Here is a 21,973-nt window from a genome sequence, read left to right as displayed (position 1 = left end):
CTGTACAAAAAAGATCTTCACGACCCAGATAGTCATGATGATGTGATCACTAATCTAGAACCAGACATCCTGGAATGTGAAGTCAAGTGGGCCTTAGAAAGCATCACTACGAACAAAGCTAGTGGAGGTGATGGAATTCCAGTTGAGCTGTTTCAAATCCTGGAAGATGATGCTGTGAAAGTGCTGCACTCAATATGCCAGCAAATTTGGAAAACTCAGCAGTGGCCACAGAACTGGAAAAGGTCAGTTTTCATTCCAATCCCAAAGAAAGGCAATGCCAAAGAATGTTCAAACTACCGCACAATTGCACTCATCTCACATGCTAGTAAAGTAATGCTCAAAATTCTCCAAGCCGGGCTTCAGCAGTATGTGAACCGTGAACTCCCTGATGTTCAAGCTGGTTTCAGAAAAGGCAGAGGAACCAGAGATCAAATTGCCAACATCCGCTGGATCATGGAAAAAGCAAGAGAGTTCCAGAAAAACATCTATTTCCACTTTATTGACTATGCCAAAGCCTTTGACTGTGTGGATCACAATAAACTGTGGAAAATTCTTCAGGAGATGGGAATGCCAGACCACCTGACCTGCCTCTTGAGAAATCTGTATGCAGGTCAGGAAGCAACAGTTAGAACTGGACATGGAACAACAGACTGGTTTCAAACAGGAAAAGGAGTACGTACGTCAAGGCTGTATATTGTCACCCTGCTTATTTAACTTCTATGCAGAGTACATCATGAGAAGCGCTGGACTGGAAGAAACACAAGCTGGAATCAAGATTGCTGGGAGAAATATCAATCACCTCAGATATGCAGATGACACCACCCTTATGGCAGAAAGTGAAGAGGAGCTAAAAAGCCTCTTGATGAAAGTGAAAGTGGAGCGCGAAAAAGTTGGCCTAAAGCTCAACATTCAGAAAACGAAGATCATGGCATCCAATCCCATCACTTCATGGGAAATAGATGGGGAAACAGTGGAAACAGTGTCAGACTTTATTTTTCTGGGCTCCAAAATCACTGCAGATGGTGACTGCAGCCATGAAATTAAAAGACGCTTACTCCTTGGAAGAAAAGTTATGACCAACCTAGATAGCATATTCAAAAGCTGAGATATTACTTGGCCGACTAAGGTCCATCTAGTCAAGGCTATGGTTTTTCCAGTAGTCATGTATGGATGTGAGAGTTGGACTGTGAAGAAGGCTGAGCGCCAAAGAGTTGATGCTTTTGACCTGTGGTGTTGGAGAAGACTCTTGAGAGTCCCTTGGACTGCAAGGAGATCCATTCTGATCTCCTTCAGTCCATTCTGAAGGAGATCAACCCTGGGATTTCTTTGGAAGGAATGATGCTAAAGCTGAAACTCCAGTACTTTGGCCACCTCATGCGAAGAGTTGACTCATTGGAGAAAACTCTGATGCTGGAAGGGATTGGGGGCAGGAGGCGAAGGGGATGACCGAGGATGAGATGGCTGGATGGCATCACTGACTCTATGGACGTGAGTCTGAGTGAACTCCGGGAGATGGTGATGAAGAGGGAGGCCTGGCGTGCTGTGATTCATGGGGTCGCAAAGAGTCGGACACGACTGAGCGACTGAACTGAACTGAAGGGAGGCAGATGGTAAACAAGTCCTAGTGACAGGGAAATGCAAAGCAGTGAAGGGGAATGGCAAATCGCCAGGGTTTGGGGTAGGTGGTGGATGGGAGTGACAGTGGTTGTAGGGTATTTGGAAAGATCTTCCTGAGAAGGTGGCACTTGAGCAGAGACCAGCAGTGAAAGCATGAGCCACAGGCTACCTCAGGGAAAAGTGTTCCTTTCAGAAGGAACAGTCTAGAATACATTCTTGTTTTGCTCAGCAAAATAATAGAGAAGGAAAGGCTTTAAGCTTCTCTTTTTAGCCTGTAGAAAAATAACTGAACACAAGCATCCCACCAGAAATGCACTCCAACTCTCCTCCTGCCCCAGAGAGAGCTCCAGGTCCAGACAGAACTAAGCTGTGTTTTTGTTTTGTTTGTTTCCTAGGACCTCAATATAGGCAGTTACTTACCTTGGCAGGTGGGGCTTCTGTGATTTTGAGGAGAGGAAAAGTGAAAGTGAAGTGCAAGTGTTAGCCACTCAGTGATGTCTGACTCTTTGCAATGCCATGTAGGCTTCTCTGTCCATGGGATTTCCCAAACAAGAATACTGGAGTGGGTTGCCATTTCCTTCTCCAGGGGATCTTTCTGACCCAGGGATCAAACGCTGGTCTCCTGCATTGCAGGCAGATTCTTTACCACTGAGCCACCAGGAAAGCCCTGGGGGAGGAAAGAAATGTCTAATGCCTCTCCATCCCACCCTCTGCTCCAATGACTTTCCAACTTGACACAGAATATGGGATGTAGAGATTGGGTGGCTGGGACCCTGGGCCAGAGGGATACATCTGGAAAAGACCGGAACTGCCCCATTCACTTTGGGATCCCCAGGGCCAGCTACCAATTCACATTTGACCAGACTCCCTGGAGGTCTAAAACATCCATCCAGAGCCATGCTAGTGGCTGAGAGCTGGCTGGAGACGGATACGTGACCATTCACTGCTATCTATGCAGCCCTTCGGTTTATCTGAGGACTCCAAGGGGAGAGCAGCTTACAAAATGACTTTGAGTTGCTCTGGAAAGAAAGTAAGCCTGATAAAGTTATCCCACTGTGTGTGAAAGTGGATGCTTGGGTGTACTCAGTGGTTCTCCTTCCCACCCTACCTGCCTGGAGTGAGGCTGGACCCCAGAGCTGTCCAGTGGAGATGCTGATCTGTGCAACAGTGCCGAGTGCAGCTCTCCTGTCCAGATCTGACCACAGTGAAATCTGACCCTTGGCCCTAGTCAGAATCGAACGCCTGCCTCTGACTTCTGTCCAACACGGGTTTTACCGGATGCCTGTCCCACCCAAGAAAGAAGGGATGAACTTTCTATCCTGCCCATGCTGTCCTGGACAGCCTGGCTCCACAGGGGTCTTACCATGGCAGCCAAGAGTGCTCTGCTTCTCCAGACAGGGAAGAAGGACAAAATAAAGACATTTCCAATCAATAAAAACAGGGAGATTTTGTCATCAAGAAACATTTAGAGAGCAAAAGGAAAATGACTCCAGGTGGAAGCATAGAGATGAAGGAAGGAATAGAGAGCAATGGAAAGGGTAAATATATGGTAAAACTAAATAAATATTGATAATATATAAGAAAATAATAACAATGCCATGTTATTAAAGTATACATGGAATTAAAATACATGACAATTAGAGCACAAAAGATGGGAGGGGAGTAATTAAAATTAACAAAAGTGTACTAAATCTGCCTGCAGTGCAGGAGACCTGGGTTCAATCCCTGGGTCGGGAAGATCCCTTGGAGAAGGAAAAGGCAACCCACTCCAGTATTCTTGTCTGGAGAATCCCCATGGACAGAGGAGCCTGGCCTCCATGGGGTTGAATTCCATGGGGTAGCATTCCATGGGGTTGCAAGTGTTGGACACCACTTTAGCAACTGAATCACCAAAGTGCACTAATATCTTTGCATTGTCCTGGAAATTGTAAAAGTATTAATCTACACCAAACTTTAATAAGTTAAGTGTACATATTGTAATCTCTAAGCTGATCACTAAAAAACAATAAAAGAATACATTATTAATCAGTTAAATGGGATGGAATAATAAGAAGTGTTCAGAAAGCAAGAAAGGAGGAAAAAAGAAACAAAAACAAATGAAACAAATAAAACACTGATAATGAAATGATGGATTTAAACTCAAAGATATTAGTAATTTTATTAAATATAACTGAGCTAAATGTTCCAATTTAGATGAAAGTTTATCAAACTGGATATTTTTAAAGGAGGGCTGACTCAGGGAGCATGCACCCCTTTGCCTCACTCCCCTTAGCCTTAACGCTCTTAATTACTGGGAGGCTGACTTGATAACTGGCGCCTCAGTGGTCATCTCACAACCACGATGCTGAGGCTAGAAGCTGTGGGCAAAGGATGGAGCAGCATAAAGATAAAAGGAACCTGAGACACTAAGGATGCTGTGGAGCTACCACACCAGCCCTAGACGACACACCTCCAACATGCTTTGTGAAAGAAAAATCCCTAATTTAAGTTGCAGTCACTTTGCGTGTGGTGTCCAATGCTCCTGACTAAGAACAATTCCTGATATGTAAGGTTGAGGACATTACATCTGCAAAACCCACCCGGTGTCAGATACTAACCTTACACCAGTTAAAATCACTGGGTTGTGTACCATGTAAAACCTCTAACGAGCACAGTGTTGCTTCACTGCAGGAGCAGAGGCCACTTGATCAATCAGACTGAAAGGGAGTTTAATGGATTTGGACCAGCAACACGAATACCTCATAAGTGCCTGTCTCTCCTGCCCAGAGATGTTGCTATGGTGCTTTAAGATGTGCTTAGTGGCTCAGTTATGTCTGACTCTTTGAGACCCCATGGACTGTAGCCCCCCAGGCTCCTCTGTCCATGGGGATTCTCCAGGCAAGAATACTGGAGTGGGTTGCCAAGTCCTCCTCCAGGGGGTCTTCCCAACCCAGGGATCGAACCCAGGTCTTCCACATTGCAAGTGGTTTCTTTTCCATCTGAGTCACCAGGGAAGCCCATGAATACTGGATTGGGTAGCCTATCCCTTCTTCAGGGGATCTTCCAGACCCAGGAATCAAACTGGGATCTCCTGCATTGCAGGTGGATTCTTTACAAGCTGGACTACCCGGAAAGCCCATGGTACTTTATAAACAACTTAAATGAATTGGGAGTTGGGGAGTGATTTCTTATAAGTCGCTAACAATCATTAAAAAAAAACAACAACAACAACAAAAAAAAAACAGAGATCTTCCCACGGCAAAAACAAATATCCATCAGTTCATTGCATCCATTCACCAAATATTTTATAGAACTTCTTCTACATGCCCAACACTGTTTAGCCAGCAGTGATGCAGCAATGAGCAAAAAGACAAAGCTCCCTGGCTTCTTTCAGTTCACATTCTAGTGGGGGAAAGAAATGATAAGCAAATACATAAGTTAGATCAGTTGCATGTAGAATGGTAATAAGTTGATGGAGGGGGGGAAATGGAGGATAGAGGACAGGGAATGGGGTAGGTTGCAGTTTATATAATGATTATTCATTATAATTAGGGAAGATCATACTGAGAGGGGATCATTGATAAAAGATCAGCACGGAGAAGGAAGGAGATAAATGATGTGGGCAAAATGTTTCAACCCACCCCTGGCAAAGCAAGAGGAAATATTCTGGAAAATACAACTTGTCCTAGTGGATGACTTTGATTGAGGGTGTTGCTTGCTTCAGAACTGCCCCAAAGTCTTGAAAAGGGAAAAAAGTGGAAGTGTTAATTGCTCAGGCGTGTGTGACTCTTTGCAACCCCAAGGACTGTAGCCCGCCAGACTCCACTATCCATGGAATTCTCTAGGCAAGAATACTGGAGTGGGGAGGGGCAATTGGGCATATGGGTGGTCCCCCGGCAGAGTGGGGGAAGGTGAGAATTTACAGAACTACTGTGTGGTGAGAGTAATTGTTACACATGTTCTGGTGGCCATTAGAAAGATGGTTCCATTTAATGCTCAGAACAACCCTACGTATGAAGTGGGTGCTATCGTGATGCTTTTTTACACAAGATGAGGAGGCTTGTCTTTTGGGAAAGGTGGCAAAGCCAGTAAGTGGGGAGGAGGCTCCCTGAGTCAATGTTCTGAGCACATCACAAACTCACCCATCCAATCTCCAGGGCCTGCCCACCAGGCCGACATCCCAGAAAGAGCAGGGGTTAAAGCAAGTGAGGAAAAAGTAAAGAGAAATAGCCTTAGGAAGTCATGGCTCCCGCTAAGTGTCTCCCTCCTCCTCTGATGGCAGCACTGATGGGTTCTATGGGTCCCGGGGGCCCAGTGGCAGCACAGGTGTAGGGAGCACTGGGCCAGGTCTCAGCACTCAGGGTTTTGCAGCTGCAGAGACTAGAGCCTCAGCCTTCACCTCGGCCCCATCCCACCCTCCACCCAGACTCCCCTCTTCAACTGCTCCCCTGGACCTCCCTCCCTAGGCCCTTGCTCCTCCTGGTAAGGAGGCTTCGGAGCAGACACTTTCTTGGTAGTGCCTTTATAAACCCCGACTCAAAGGAAAGGGTCTGGAATGTGCAGGGGACTCTCCTAGGGAACCCCAGCTGGACCCTGCTCAGTCCCTCTAATCTGCTCATTGTAAACAGGCCATGTCAGCCTCCAGGAGCTGGACCACAGCAAGGGCCAGGCCATGAAGACGTCTGATCAGCAGGATACTCCTCAGTGCTCCACTCCCCTGAATGGAAGGAGAGAGGGGGTTCTCAAGTCACTGCACAGGAGAGGAGACAAAGTTCTCTCTCTTTTCTCCCCCTCCCATTTATCACTACAGCCCATTGAGGGTAACTCCTCTTCACAGACAAGCGGCTGAGGCAGAAGTGAGATGGTCACAGGCTCAAGACTGTTCTGATGCAAAAGCCCTGGCTCGTAACCACGATGACGTGGTCTTGCCCTTCCTGCCTCCACCCCATTTTTCCCTACCTGATCTGTTAGCCTTCCCTCTGTCTTCTTCCTTTCTTCTTTTCCTCTTGCCCTTTCTTCTTTGTGCTCATTGATCCAACAAATATTTACAAGTCAGCTGTTTTGTACTGGACACTGTGCTAGGCATCAAGAATAAAGCAGTAAAGGAAAACAGTCCTTCCCCATCAAGTTTACATTTTCCTGGGGGAAATGAGGAAACCATCTGACACACAAAGCATGAGGTGGTAATGAAACCACTGGCTGCTGTGAAGGGAACAAGCAGAGGGATGGGAGGGAGAGTGGCATGTTTTCAGCCAGGTGGTCAGGGATGGCCTCCCTGAGGAGGTGATATTTGAGATCAGACATAAAGGAAGAGAAGGCACCAGCCATGGGCAGAGGTGGAGCCAGCGTGTTCCAGGTTGTGGGAGCTGCAGGTGCAAAGACCCCAGGCTGAGGGATAGAAGGAGTATGTCTGGAGAACCGTGAGGTCCAGGAAGAGGGGCCAGGAGAGCTGGGGATGGGGTCGGGGGGCATGTGGAAAAGACAGCCCCTAGGTAAGGTTTTCAGGAGAGGAGCTACTGTGATCTACGTCATGTCTCTGAAAGGTCACCCCAGCTGCAGTGGGGAGACTCGGTTGGAGGAGGTAGGAGTGGAAGTGAGGCCGTGAGTGAGGACGTGATCGCAGAGCCAAGAGGGAGAAGGTGGTGGTGTGGACCGGGATGAAAGCACAGAGCTGGAGAAAAGTGGGTGTTTACCAGGCATCTCCTAAGTGCCAGGTGCCAAGACATGAGTAAGACCCATGTCCCTGCCTTTGCAAGGTGTCCAGTGAGAAGATGGCACAAGAATAAGCTCACTGGAGTGCTGTTTAAGGTGTGAAGAGAGGGGTCTCTCCAGGCACAGGGGACCAGCTCCACCTCAGTGGAGAGGGGGCCTGTGGGGAGAGCGTAGGGGGCAATTCTAAACCTGCACCTGCTGCAGATGCAGATGACAGTGCCTGCAGCTGGGCCCAGGACCCTGCCAGTGAATCGCACCCAGTGGTGGCTATAGAAGGAAAGGGAGAAGGACATGGCACCCCACTCTGGCATTCTTGCCTAGAGAATCCTGTGGACAAAGGAGCCTGGTGGGCTGCTGTCTATGGGGTCGCACAGAGTCGGACAAGACTGAAGCGACTTAGCATGCATGCATGTATGCATTGGAGAAGGAAATGACAACCCACTCCAGTATTCTTGCCTGGAGAATCCCGGGGACGGAGGAGCCTGATGGACTGCCGTCTATGGGGTCGCACAGAGTCGGACACGACTGAAGCGACTTAGCCACAGCAGCAGCAGCAGCATAGAAGGAAAGCAATAAACAGCACAAGCAAGGGTTCATAAATGTCAACCTAAAAGCTGGCGGCAGAGACTTCCCTACTGGCCCAGTGGCTAAGACTTCCTGCTCTTAAGGCAGGGGGCCCAGATTCAATCCCCGGTCAGGGAACTAAATCCCACATGTCACAGCTAAGAGTTTTCATGCCACAAATGAAGATCCCACAAGCCCAAACTAAGACCCAGCACTGCCAAATAAATAAATGTCTTTAAATAAAATAGAAGCTGGCAGTAAAGCTATTCGTATTTAGCAACTTAGAGAATGGGATCCCTCCCAGTAGGCAGTTGGCTTTTTCAAGATGTCAGTAGACTTCCTCCCAGTCATCACCAAGCTGAGTCCTTAAGGACACATTGGGCCTCCCAGGCAAAGAAAGGAGACACTAAGTGTGGCCCCAGGAGATGCACGTTCAAAGAAGAGAGAGACCAAGAGGAGGAGGTCTGAGGACTTGTGTCACTGACTTATCACCCACGCAAGTGAACCACCTTGGGGGAGTATCCTCCAGCCCTGGTCAATACCTCCAAAGATTGCAACCCCGACAACATCTTGACTGTAGCCTCATGAGAGACTCTGCAGCCAAACCACCCTCTCATGTAGAAGATTTCATTAAACTATCACAAAAAAACCTTTGAGGTGAATATTATCCCTGGTGTCCAGAAATAGTAGATTTGTGTATTAGTGTATGCTTCCCAGGTGGCGCTAGGGGTAAAGGAATCCTCCCGCCAATGCAGGAGACACGAGAGACGCAGGTTCGATCCTTGGGTCGGGAAGATCCTCTGGAGCAGCTCCAGTATTCTTGACTGGAAAATTCCATGGACAGAGGAGCCTGATGGGCTACAGTCCATGGGGTCCCAAAGAGTTGCACACGACTGAGCACAAGCCTTAAAGTACAAGCCTATATAGTCCATGGAGTCTCAAGGTGTTGGCCTTTCACAAATGGCAACCCACTCCAGTACTCTTGCCTGGAGAATCCCAGGTGGGCTACAGTCCACCGGGTCGCAAAGAGTCGGACACAACTGAGCAAGTTCACTTTCACTTTCACTTTCACAGGGAGCAATAATAAATAAACCCCAAGTTACAAAAACAAGAAATTTATTTTTTTCTCACAAAGTCTCCCTGGGGGGAGGGCAAGGTTCCTACAATGTGAAAATCCATGAATTGGTCACTGTATTAGTCAGGATTCTCCAAAGAAACAGAACCAATAAGAGGTGTGTATGGAGACAGAGAGAAGTTGATTTATTTTAAGGAACTGACTAACACAATTGTGGGGGCTGACAAGTCCAAAATCTGTCGATTAGGCTGGCAGGTTGGAAATTCCAGTAAGATCTGATGTTGTCCTTTGAAGGCAGTTTGGAAGCAAAATTCCTTCCTTTTCAGGGGTTCTCAATCTTTTCTCTTAAGGTCTTCAACTAATTTAATGACACCTGCTTACATAATGGAAAGTAATCCGCTTTGAAAATGTTGTGTTAGTCACTCAGCTCAGATTCTTTGTGACTTCAGAGACTGTAGCCAGCCAGGTTCCTCTGTCCATGGGGACTCTAGGCAAAGATACTGGAGTGGGTAGTCATTCCCTTCTCCAGGGCCTCTTCCCAACTCAGGGATCAAACCCAGGTCTCCTGCATTGTAGGCAGATTCCTTACCATCTGAGACACCAGAGAAGCCCAATCTGCTTTACTTGAAGTCTACTGATTTAAATGTTAATCACTTCAGAATACCCTCACAGCAGCACATAGATTGTTGTCTGGTGAAATAAGTGGGTACTATAGCCTAGGTAAGCAAACACAGAAAATTAACCTCCACAGCCACCTTTCTCTTAGAAAAGGCTAATTAGATTGTTGCCTTTTATATAAATGAAGAACCCATATGGATTCTTTTTCTATGCATTAAAGAAAACATCTCTGGGGGAAAAAAGTCTGTTGCTATTCGATTTACTGAGGAGGCAACGTCGATATAAGACGTCAATCATTTTATTGTGTATCATTTCTTCATTCTACTTGTGTGTTACTGCACTATTGCCTCCTTAACAGACACCTCATATCGCACACTCACACCCTACTCACCTCCAGACACACACTCACCCTATGCATCAGATGTCTGCATCAGAAGGCATGGGACGCGGGCCAAACAGGCCCCTGTGTAATCTACATTGGCCTGCTGCAAACCTACGCACATTCCCAGGGAGTCTATGGACTTGCCAAGAACTATGAGGGCACCAGTATTTTGACAGAACCAATTTCCTGATCTTCGGCTTACTTGCACAGCCTCCTAAAACTGGTCTACCTGTGACAGAGGTGCCCTGCTGGACTCCTCCCCTTCCTCCCTTCTCACTGTCACCCTCTCCACTGAGCAAAGCAGGCTCACTCAAGTATATTTCCCCACCGGGGTCAGAACTCCAAATGAGAGAACACTTAAGTTGTATCATTGAAAAGTAGATTTCCAATAAAATGTTATTTTGTTTAATAATTATTTGTCAAAATATGTAACATTTGTTTTGATCAATCATATACTAATCACAATCATAATAATAACAATTCAGAATAGAAATGCTTAATTCCTAGAACCTCATAATCACAGATAATTTTTAAATGTTTCAAATTTTTTGGAAAAAAATTTTAGTTGACATATAGTAGGTTTACAATGTTTCATATGTACCAGAAAAGTGATTCAGTTTTACATATACATATTTAAGATATTGAATATATTCCCTTTGGTATACTGTAGGTCCTTGTTATTTATTTTATATATGGTAGAGTGTATCTGTTAATACCAAATTCCTAATTTATCCCTTCAGTAAGAACATAAATAAAAGGGCTTCCCAGACATGGGTTCAATCTCATGGACTGAAGATTCGCAAGCTGCAGAGAAACTTAGCCTGTGTACCACAACTACCAGGCCTGTGCTCTTGAGCCCAGGAGCCACAGCTACTGAGCCTGCACGCCACATCTACTGAAGCGTGTGAGCCCTAAAGCCCGTGCTCTGCAACAAGGGAAGCCACCAAAATGACAAGCCTGTGCACCACAACTAAAGAGTAGCCCCCACTCACCTCAACTAGAGAAAAGCCAGCACAGCCAGAAATCAATCAATCAACTAATTATTTTTAATATATACATTTTAAAATGTTAATTTATATTTTTATTGAAAAGAGATACAATGAGGGATCACTAAAAGATTTTCTAGCTTAAAAAAATAGATTAGAAGAGAAATTTTTCTGTGGAAAAAAGAATAGAAATACAATTTCAAGAAGAAAAGAACTAACTAGAATTTCTGATTTTTTTTTTAAAAAGACCTGTCATGTAATTTTTTTTCCTAATGCATATTTCTGTGTTTCAAACTAGCATAATATTTAGATCCCATATGATACATTTAAAAAAAAAATTGAGCCGTCTTTTTTTTTTTTTTTTTTTGAGCAGCCTTATTTTTAAATATCATTTGTACTGAAAATCACATCAGTTGGAACTATCTAAACTGACACAAACTTAAATGTTAACTTAAAAACCTGCTAGACATACAAAATGTTGAAAATTGTTGGGTATATGGGAGAAAATATTTCAAGGCCACTGGCCTAGAGTATATTCCTCCACATACCAGATGGAGCCCACCCAGCCTCTCCTAGGCCCACAGTCATATCCTGGCTCCTGTCAAGTTTATCAGTGGTGTCCGTGGGTATCTAGATGGTAATTCTTGCCTCATTGTCATGCTTGGAAGAGTGAATGTCCCCTGGAAGCAATATCCCACTATGTCCCAGGCAGTGCCAGGCACTTCTTATCTTATTATGAATGAATTCTCATAACAAATCTATGGTTAAAAACCATTTTTATTCTTATTTAACATATGAGGAAACCGAGGCTTAGAGAAGTTAAGTCACTTGTCCAAGGTCACCCAGAGAGTTTGTGGTCCATCTCCAACTGAAAAGGAAAGGCAAGCCAAAGACTGGAAGAAAATATTAGCAAAATATATATTTTATTTAAAAAAAATTGTATGCAGAATAAAGAACTCTTAAAATTCAATAAAAAGAAAAAGAATTTTTAATCAGGCCAAACATTTGAACAGATACTTCATAAAGATGTATGATGGCAAAAAGCATATGAAAAGATGTTCAACATCACTGTTCATCAGAGTGTTGCAAACTAAAATTGCGATGAGACACCGATATGAACCCACTAGAATGAGTACAAATTTAAAGGCTGATAGTACCAATTGCAGACAGATGTGGACTAACTGGACATCTCACACATTTGTGGTAGGAATGTAAAATGGTTCAGCACTTTAGAAGACTATGGTGGTATCTTATCAAGTTAAAAACACACTTTCCACATACCCACCAATTTCATTTCTAGCTACTCACCGAAGGGAAATGAAAGTGTGTGTCCAGAAAAGACTTGTATCTGAGTATGCATAGCAGCTTTATTTATAATAACCCCAAACTGGAAACTAGCCTTCCCAGGTAGAACAGTGGTAAAGAATCTGCCTTCCAATGCAGGAGACACAGAAGACATGGCTTCAATCCCTGGGTCAGAAAGATGCCTTAGAGAAGGCAATGGCAACCCACTTTGCATTCTTGCCTAAAAAATCCTAAGGACAGAGGAGCCTGATGGGCTACAGTCCAAAAAGTAGCAAAGAACTAGACACAACTGAGCGTGAGCACATGAAAAGACATACATCAAAATGGTTTAAGTTTGCTATATGTTATACATGCTGGTGATGGACAAGGAGGCCTGGCTTGCTGCGATTCATGGGGTCGCAAAGAGTCAGACACGACTGAGTGACTGAACTGACTGATACATGTTCTTATATACTTTATATTACATCTTACTGAAAATCCTGGTATGATTTTGTCCAGAAACAATGATAACTGATCTGCCTGACCCAGGGCTCTGCTTCTCCATCCTCCTGCCATCTCCTCCCCACAGCTGACGTCCTTCTGTCTCTGCTGCCCGCAGAGAAAGCACTCTCCATTCACCTCTCCAAGATGACTTCTTTGTCCTGGGGCCAGATTCCCTGTCTCTTCCAGCACCAGCCATTTGGATCTGGCTGCTTTAGGGAAGGGTCTTCCAAAAGGGTCTGAAAAAAGCATGCCGGAAAGCCAAAACCAACCAGGCTTCCAACAGAGTGTAGCCAAGAACTAGCCTCAGTATGGGCTACATTCTTCACTGTCTCCAACTCCAGCACCACCTTATTTCCCACCAGGATGATAGACTGGATGTTCCAGTTCTCCACGGCATGATACCTTTTCAGGCCAGTCTAATTTCTTTCAGCTTGTCCTCACCTATGTGGGGGCCTTAAACAAAGATATATGGTTTCTTTCGTGCAGAGGTTTCTCAGACTCCACACAGGGTGATGCCACTGTGGACCTCTATGAAGGAATGATATTTATGGAGTCTCTCTGGCACATCTGACAGCTCGTGGAGCACCCGAAGCGTCAGCACCCACACAGCACACCCCGAAAGCCTCTTGCATGAAATAAGCCAGATACTGCGATGTTTCCCAAGTGACTCTCCATCCCCCCCTACCCAGTAGAACCTTTAGAACAATAGAACCTTTCCAAAAGGACCGAAAGAGCAGAGACTTTGCCCTCTGGAGGCAGTGAAGATGGGCCTGGGAGTGGCAGCGTCCTCCACCCTCTCCCGTAACTGCACCAAGACGAGAGAGGCCAGGCTGAGAGCAAGGACAGCTCCAGGCCAGCCTTCGCCCAGAGACCTGGGTTTGGGAAGAAGTGGTGTCTGAAGGAGGATCATCCATCTCCCGGAGCTGCAACTCTGAAACCCCAAGCCTTGAGTCTTCCAGTCCAGGTTTTTGGCTGTAGGCCTGCTGGGCCTGAGTAGCAGAGCCCCATGTGTCAAGGGGAGAACTCACCTCAGAGAAGCACTCCCACCCCAGCTTATCCTGGGCAGAGGTACAGGGATGTACAGTCCATAGCAGGGAAAGCAAGCCTTGAAGTTGTAGAACCAGCTCAACAACCCTGAGCTTGCCAGCCTCCTGCCCCAAGTGTACACACCAGTCCCAACATGGCCTGGGATGAACCATCTCTATGAGAAAAACCAAGAAGAGACCCAGTCCAGCCAAAGTGAGAAGAAGGAGAGACCAGCACCTTCACCCTGGCTCTATCCCAGGCCCTGTCTCCTGGACAGGAAACACCTCAAAGGGAAAAGCCTAAACTCTCAGCGAAAGAAGGCTGGAGTAGAGAGCAAGAGAATGATGTCAGCAAGATTCTGGAATGGAAAGCAGATAGACGAGATTTTAGCTTTCTCCCCACTGCTGAGTGTTCAGGGAGGGAAAGAAGCAAGCTCAGTGGAGACTCAGTCTTAGCAAATGGAGCCTCCAGCATCTCCAAGACAGGGGCCGAGGAGGCAGAAACCAGGCAGGTGGACTGAAGGTCTTGTGAAAGGAGATCCCTCTCCTTTGCCATGAGAAGAGAGCTGCACCTTCCTCAGTACCTCTTCCCTGCCCCATCCTTGCCACCAGATGGAGACTCCGAAGGCTTCCGTAGCCCAGGAGTCTGGCTACCCCAACTCCCCAGCCCCTCTTTCTTTGTTCTGCTCTCAAAACACAGGCAGCCAGGCAGCCAGCCTCCAGGCAGGAAATTCGGAGGATCCTTCTCTAGGAAACTGACTGGTTCAAAGGAACTGACCTACATATTCTGATACTTTGAGGGCCCCCACATCAGGGCCAGAACCGTATCCCATCCTTGATCTGTGAACCCTGCCAAGAAACCAGCTTTGCATCCATGTGGGGTTTCCTTCAGCTGTTAAACGCCTCCCTCTTAAATAGGATTGGACAGCCAAGATTCAGAGTCATTTGAGGGAAGCATTAACTACAAAAAAAGAGACCAAAACAAACAGAAGAAGAAGAACTCCAAGGAAATAGAGATAATGTGGAGATAGGAAAAAGAAAAACAATTTTCATTATAATCACCACTTCCAGAGGGAGAAAAGAAGATGGTTAATTCTTGTAACAAGAGGATGATGTTGTGAAAGGGAGCACTGGATAAGGAACAGCTCTTGAAAATTAGAAATGACAGCAAAAATATAGAAGGGTTGAAATATAAAGGGGTGGAAATTTCCCAGAAAAATGAAGGCAATAGGAAAAAAGAATTTAAAAATTAGAGAAGCATTAGAGAACATTTAAATAACTGGAGTTCCCCCAAAAAAGAAGAAACTGGATGTAAGTAACAACAAAATCATTTGAGAAAATTTCCCAGGGCTTAGTTACCTGAAGTGCCAGAGTGACGGGCCCATCAAAGGCAAGAACAAAGAAGAAGAACATCCCTGCGAAACGTCAGGACATCAGGCATGCCAAGAAAATGCCAAAAGCTTCCAGAGAGAAGAAAGTTTCTATCCAGAGATCAGTACTCAGAATCACATCATTTTTCTTAATAACAACACTGGAAGCAAGGGGAAAATGAAGCAACACTGTCAAAAAGCACAGGAAAAAGCATTTCTAACCTAGAATGTATACCCAACCAACCATCAGTAGTATATGAGGGTAGAACAGAGACCCTTTGAGACAGAAAATGCTTTAAAAAAAATTTGCCTCCCAACAGCCCCATTCGTAGGAAGCTACCAGAAGATGAAGACAAGAAATCCAGAAAACAAGGAACCAAACAAATGAGAAGTGAGTGGAGGGCCCACAATGAAGACCAAAGGGGATTTCAGGATGAAAGCTGTTTGGTAGGACTAGAGAGCAACCCATCCCAGCTCTCCAGGAAGGATGTCGCCAAGGCCAAATGGACCTGATAGAACACCAGTGGGTCTATCATCACTTGAGTAAGGTTCTGTTTATCCATTTGGGCACAAGTATATAGTATGCCAATGAAAAAATAAGCCAGTATTTAACTCCAAGAGAAGCAAGAGTTGTATCAGCAAGAAACTGTCATCATGGAACAGTAGATGATTCAGCTATTAACAATATTTACTTAGCCACAATAACATAAACACTGGATAGTAATTTGACCAAAATGTCATGTCACCATGTGGAGGATGAAAGAGAGAAGCATGTCTGTGTGTGCCTGTGGTGAGAAGGAAGTAGTAGAAAGTAGATAAGCAGCACTTAAAACAGAAACACCCTAAAATAGAAGAAGATTTTTTTAGAAATTTAGGTGTAAATTCAGAAAATCTAAAAGACTTGCAAGTGGTTGTCTCTTGGGAATGAAATTTGGTGGGAAAAATTACAAGAGGGCACTGCTTCTTCCATTGTACTACTATTTGACTTCTTAAAGTTTTTTTCTTTTTTATGGAGGTATACTTGACTTGCCTGGCGGAACAGGGGATAATAATCCACCTGCCAGTGCTGGGGACCAGAGTTCGTTCCCTGATCTGGGAAAATTCCACATGCAGTGGAGGAACTAAGCCCAAGTGCCATAACTACTGAGCCTGCGCTCTAGAGCCTGGAGCCGCAACTCCCGAGCTCATGTGCTGCAACTTCTGAAGCCTGTACATCTAGAGCCTACGTTCTGCAACAAGAGAAGCCCCTGCTCTCCACAACAGGAAGCCCACGTGCAGCAACAAAGACTCAGCACCACCAAAAATAACAAAATAACAAAGTATTTAAAAATAACTAAATAAAAGGACATACTTTGATAAACTTGGGCATACGCACACCATAATCAAGATAGTGAACATAGGGAGCCAACCCCCTGCCCCAAAGTTTCCTCATGTCCCTTTGTAGTCCCTCCCTTCCAGGATCACTCCTGGACAGGGACATATGGGTGGCTGGGAGTCAGAAACCACCCATAAAGGAGCTGAATACCTCCTGCTTATTTTGGTGAACCAGGGAGCCTTTGCCTCTAGTGCAGGTTCTCCAGATGCCAGGCTGGGCAAGACCTCGCCGGTCATCCTGGCCTTCAGCATTCAGTGTGAGAAGCACCTCCTTGTGGAAAGCTGCCTGACTTCTCCTCGTGCCCAGATCCTCTCCTCCAGAACTCTCTCCTCTGCAGTGTACTGGCCTCTTTCTCCCCTGCCTCCAGTGACCCATGAGCTCTGCAAGGAGGGAGACCCTTCGATTCAGAGGGCCTGGCTTCGAGCAGGTGCTCAGAAAATATTTGTTGAATGAATGCATGAAATATAAGACCAAAAAAATAAATGGAGGAGTGCATGGGCGAGGAAATAAAAGGTATTTTTCCAATATCAATGATATGATTGTATTAAAGATATAGAAAAGCAACAGGAGAGGCTGAAATAGAAGGAAAATTCAGAAGCACAACCGGAGCCATTAATTCTTTCTTAGAGGGGCCTGGGAGGTACATGTCCCTGGGGTAAAACCTTGTCCCCAACATCCCCGCTGACCCTCTAGGACCCCAGGTCCACCTTGGGAGCCCTGGGCGGAGCTGTCCCTGGCAGCCAGGGATGAGGCTCACTAGGGGGCACCCTTCCATCACACTGGCCCTGCCCCAGCAGACACAGAAACCTGCCAGGGCTCTTTTCTACAAGGAAGCTTGCAAATCCTGGGGCCTCCTCCTATTCCCTGTGGCCTCTGACCAAGAGGGTCTTTCCAACCAGCGGTGAGCGTCTACCAAATCAGTACCTACTCAGAACTAGGAGGCTTTGCATGTGTCTGGGGTGAAGCTGACATTTCTAAATGATCTTCCCTCCTTTACTGCTTCAAATACACTAGTTCTGAGACCTCCATCCCATCACCTCCCTCAGCCTAAGGGCTGCCCAGATAAGAATACACTGAGGAGTGGACTCCTACAGTTTACTATTAATTCACAATAATGGGGTGCGGCCAGTGGAGGTTCTGGGCAGTTATAGACCCCAGAGCAGGGGGAGTACATGGGAGGCGGGTTCAAAGTTCCCTCCTCAGTGGGCCTTCACTGCCCACATGAGTCCTCTCAGCCCTGGGCCTGCAGGAGCTTCTGAAACCAAGGGACACAGAGGGAGGTCAGGGCCTCAAGGGTATGTATAATTTGGAAAGTCGGGGCTTCTTCAATTTTTAGGTCTACACCCTCTTACCTCAATCATTGTGGGGTCTAATTTCAAAAATGTTCCAGCACTCCCCCAGCAGTCTAATGGTTAAGACTCCATGCTTCCATCGCAAGGGACGTGGGTTTGATCCCTGGTCAGAGACTAAGATCCTGCATGGCACACATGGTTCGGATTTAATTTTTAAAAAATAATAAAACAACAAAGACAAGGACCAAGTGAAGCAACTGGTGCCTGATGGAGATGTGGGCCTGATGCCTGGAGTAGAAGGAGGGGTGGTGTGGGAAGGAGAGAATTGGAGGGAAAACTGGGGAGGGGGAGGGTAGAGAATGGATCAGAAAGTAGACCACCGTGACTTGCAAGAGGACAAAGAGAAGAAGGCCCCAGCTTAACTCTCCGAAGTAGAAGTGGGAACTTCCATCCCAGTGTCCATGCTCTTCCTGGGAATTTGCTCCCTGCTCTAGATTCTGGTGGGCATCTTGTGCCCCATAACCTGTCAAAGGAAGTGTCCAGAAGGGAGGATTTCACAACTAGAGGTCTTGTTTTGATGTTGGTGCCCCTCCTCCACCAATCAACCATTTGGGAAGTAAGGGGACCATTCCCTTCTCAGCTCAATGGGGGACCCAGGCTGCTAGAGTCTAACTCAGAACTTGCCTTTATTTTCTCTGTGGGGTGCAGTGCGGCACAGCTGCAGGGCCAGACTGAGTCCATATCACACGCACAGACTCAGGCCTGAGCCCAGGCCCAGGCTATGGTGCAGAGGAGGGTGTGTTCACCCAAGCTATGTACACACCTATGAGCCGGCCACACCTCTGGGAGCCGCACTCTCCAGAGCGAAGGCATCCAGCCTGGCTCACTCTGAGAAATGGGTCACCTCTGCACCTTTTCTTTGCAGGATTCTGGGCCCAGCCAGCCACACAGTCACCCGGGGAGAATCACTGCCTGCAGGAAGAAGGGTGAAGGGAGCGGGGTCAGTGTGGACAGAGAGGGACAAAGCTGGGGGTTGGAAAGCACTGACTTCCCAGGCGACCCTCTCTTTCCTTGCTGTGTATGTGTGTGTTAGCCGGCCAGCCAGCCTGGTGTGCATCTGCGCACACCTGCCTCTGGCATATCTGAGCTGTGATGACCCTCTTACCCAACCACCCTGCAGAGCCAGATGTGGCTGCCAGCTCAGGCAGGCTCCACTGAGGCCCCTTCTCTTTGCCCTGCCCTGCCTGGGAGGCCCTGCCCTCCATCCTTCCCATGCAAAGAGAAGGCCAAAACAAGAAGAACAATGTGTGTAAATTTCCCATCCAGGTTTTGGGAGCTCTCTCCCCATTCTGTCTCAGGAACCCAGAGGTAAGCAGTGAAGGGGTCCCTTTTGGGGCTACTGTGGGCTTGCTCAATCCAAGATGTACCTCCCAACTCGAGTCACCTTGAGCAGACCCTTTCTGCAACCATTTCAAGAATGTTTGCAAAGCTTTTTGTCCAGTCAGCCCAAATGCTCCTGAAACACAGAACTGACCTATGCAACCTTTGCCCTGATTTTGTAACCAGAGTGCACATGCCCACACCCACTCTCACACCTCCACCAAGTGTTCCCAAGAAGAATGCTGTCCACAGGGTAAGAGGCCACCTGGGGATCTCTTTTTTCTTTCTTTTCATTTCTAAAATTTGTACCTGGAGTATCCAGTTAGGGCAGCAGCATGTGGGCCACAGCTCCTCTTGGTGAGGTGGTCCCTGGATGGTCAAATATCTCCTAACTCGGTACAAATAACATATTCTTCCATTTTTCTCAGCCAGTCACTTCAGGAATACCTTGAAAATACTGCAGGTTCCATTCTAGACCACCACAATAAAGTGAACACTGCAATAAAACAAATTCTTTGGTTTCCCCGAGCAGGCAAAAGTTATGTTTCCACTATACTGCTGTCTGCTGTGTTGCAATAGCATTGTCTAAATTAACAATGAAAAAGCTGGCTTAAAACTCAACATTCAAAAAATTAAGATCATGGCATCCAGTCCCATCACTTCATGGCAAATTGATGAGGAAACAATGGAAACAGTGAGAGACTTTATTTTCTTGGGTTCCAAAATCACTGCAGATGGTGTCTGCAGCCATGAAATTAAAAGACGCTTGCTCCTTGGAAGAAAAGTTATGACAAACCTAGACAGCATATTAAAAAGCAGAGACATTACTTTGCCAACAAAGGTCTGTCTAGTCAAAGCTATAGTTTTTCCAGTAGTCATGTATGGATGTGTGAGTTGGACTATAAAGAAAGCTGAGCACCGAGGAATTGATGCTTTTGAACTTTGGTGTTGAAGTCTCTTGAGAATCCCTTGGACAGCAAAGAGATCCAACCAGTCCATCCTAAAGGAGATCAGTCCTGAATATTCATTGCAAGGACTGATGCTGAAGCTGAAACTCCAATACTTTGACCACCTGATGCGAAGAACTGAGTCATTGGATAAGACCCTGATGCTGGGAAAGATTGTGAAGGCAGTTGGAGAAGGGGACAACAAAGGAAAAGATGGTTGGATGGCATCACCAACTCGATGGACTGAGTTTGAGCAAGCTCCAGGAGTTGGTGATAAACAGGGAAGACAGGCATGCTGCAGCCCATGAGGTCGCAAAGAGTCGGACATGACTGAGCAATTGAACTGAACTGGACTGAACAATGTACAAACCTTAATTAAAGAATACCCTATTGCTCATCATCTGAGCCTTCAGCAAGTCATAATCTTTTTGCAATAGCAATACCAAAAATCACACATCACCATAACAATCATAAGAAAAGTGGAACTATTGCTGAAATTACCCACAGACACACAGTGAGAGCAAATGCTGCTGGAAAAAAATGGTACCACAAACCTTCAGTTTGTGAAAAATGCAGAATCTATGAAATGCAATAAAACATAGCACACTAAAACAAGGTACTCTTGTGTTTGAGATACAATATTTGGCTTCCAAGTAAATCACACACACACAAACACACACACACATTTTGGGGGAGAGTTTTATTAAAAATTAACAATGTCCCTGGCTAGTAAATAGCTCTATGAACTTATCAAGTTTTCTTGTCCCAATCCCCTCCAGCGGATCTGGCAATTGAAAACTCCACAGTGAGGGGCGGCAGAGAGGACCTGGATGGGGGTGAAAGTCAGCCCTGATTCTCAGGGTGGACAGGGGCCTGGGCTTTACACATAGAGATGTTGAGAGACCCAGTGTGGTCAGGGCCCAGGAATGGCACACAGAGTTGGGGAAGTGCCTGCAGGTGGGGAGGGTCTGGCAGAGCAGTCTTTCTGAAGAAGGGGTTTCCACCGGTGCAGAAGGCTGGGGAGGAAGGGTCAGAGGACAGAATTCCATCCAGAGGAGGAAGAGCAAGAGCACAACAGTGGACCTAAGAGAGGGCCCCTGGCTGACAGGGGTGTGGAGGGAAACGAAGAAATCAAAAAAGAGAAAGAGCAGATGGAGAGAGGAGAGCTCCCAGAGTCTGCCCTGTCCACCGAAGTAACCTGGATTCTGGTGGCCACGGAAAAGTTTTGGGAATGAGAAGCTGAGCAGCCCACTGGTTACCTGGCTTCATCACTTACTCTCTGTGTGACTCTTGGCAAGCTAATTAATCTCTCTGAGCCTTGGTTTCCTCATTTATAAGACAGAGATGATTAAAAAAAAAAAATCCCTGGCAAGATGACTGGAAGGGTTGGCGGGATGACCAGGCGGTAAGCGGGTGCTGGCACCCGTAAAGGGGTGCCCCTTCTTTGGGAAGAGCTGGACAGATCGCCTGGCGGCGGGCGATTCAGCTGGTAAAGTGGGTCAAATTAGCCGGAAGATTTTTCATCCCAGATTCGCACTTCCTGTGGAAACAGATCCGAAAAGGGCTGGCGAAGGTGTTTGTAAACAATAAAAGTGCAATTCAAAGGTTGCCGCCGGCGACGACCAGCGAGGCTCCCGGCTGGAAGCAAGAGTCAACTCTTCGCTTGGGGCACGGTCTGGATCGGGCAGATATGGACATCTTTCCAGTCTTCCCTCACTGCACAACACACACACACCAAGCCCCTCTCACCCCCAACCACGTCCAGCAGCAACACCCAGGGTCTCTCTCGAGGGCATGCCACGTACATTCTCGGTGTCGTCCAGCCGATGGAGCTGGAGGAGTGAGAGGAAGGCCGGGTATGGG

Source organism: Oryx dammah, unplaced genomic scaffold (genome assembly GCF_014754425.2).
Source record: "Oryx dammah isolate SB20612 unplaced genomic scaffold, SCBI_Odam_1.1 HiC_scaffold_2, whole genome shotgun sequence".
Lineage (NCBI taxonomy): Eukaryota > Metazoa > Chordata > Mammalia > Artiodactyla > Bovidae > Oryx > Oryx dammah.
This window is presented reverse-complemented; position numbering follows the sequence as displayed.